We start from the raw sequence: 673 nt of genomic DNA, 5'->3' as shown, positions 1-673 counted from the left end.
TAATTAGAGTTTATTAATTAATCATTGGTCCATAATATATGAATGCTATCCTCAGGATCAGTGATAGTGTATGATTTTATGCTTTAAAATTTTATAAAGCAATTATCATTCAATTAAAAATAAATACATTTTTAAATTTTAAAAAATAAATAAATTTTTAAAAAAGAAAAAAAAAATGTATAGCCAGTAAGAATTTGCTGTGTGAGGAATTTTCTGTATGACTCAGGGAACTCAAACTGGGGCTCTGTGACAACCTAGAGGGGTGGGAGGTGGGAGGGAGGCTCAAGAGGGAAGGGACATATGTATACCTATGGCTCATCCATGTTGATGTATGGCAGAAACCAACACAATATTATAATTATCCTTCAATTAAAAATAAATAAATTAAGGAAAAAAGAGATATTAAAAATGCATTTATAGAAATACGAAGTCCACTAAGAGCAAATATTTATATTTGAGTTATATGTGTGACCACAACACACATTTGAGTGAACACATATTTCCACGGAAGATAGATGTCATAAAACCAAATAAATATGAAAAATCTCTAGAAGTTAATTTAAAAAACAGAAATGCTATCTGATTAAGAATTTTTTAAAATTTATACCCCAGAGAGTGGTTTTAGCTGTTTAGGACTACATTACAAATTAAGAGAGTTTCAAAAAAAAAGAAA

The sequence above is a fragment of the Bison bison genome, unplaced genomic scaffold (genome assembly GCF_000754665.1).
Source record: "Bison bison bison isolate TAMUID 2011002044 unplaced genomic scaffold, Bison_UMD1.0 scf7180017864365, whole genome shotgun sequence".
Taxonomy (NCBI): domain Eukaryota; kingdom Metazoa; phylum Chordata; class Mammalia; order Artiodactyla; family Bovidae; genus Bison; species Bison bison.
Note: the sequence above shows the minus strand (reverse complement) of the source record.